This window comes from Osmia lignaria, unplaced genomic scaffold (genome assembly GCF_051020975.1).
Source record: "Osmia lignaria lignaria isolate PbOS001 unplaced genomic scaffold, iyOsmLign1 scaffold0067, whole genome shotgun sequence".
Taxonomy (NCBI): domain Eukaryota; kingdom Metazoa; phylum Arthropoda; class Insecta; order Hymenoptera; family Megachilidae; genus Osmia; species Osmia lignaria.
Window position 1 is genome coordinate 80001 of NW_027478208.1, and position 295 is coordinate 80295.

A 295-nucleotide genomic window follows, 5' to 3' on the forward strand; every position below is an offset into this window, starting at 1 on the left:
GGCATCAGGTCTAAAACAGCGGAGCTCTCAAACCAAAAACAGAGCCCACCTAACGTGGTCATAATCAGACCAAAGGACGCGAAGCAGTACGAAACCAGCGACGCAACGAAACAGGCCCTAGTAAAGCTTGTATCGCCGAACGAGGACAACCTGCAAGTGAAGAACGTCAGGCGCACGCACAGCAGCGGCATCATAATCGAAACAGCTAAAAGCTGCAACGTAGAAGCCCTACTCAGGAATGAAAAGCTGAAAAGCGCTGGACTGCTGGTCGACGTCCCTGCAAAGAAGAGCCCGC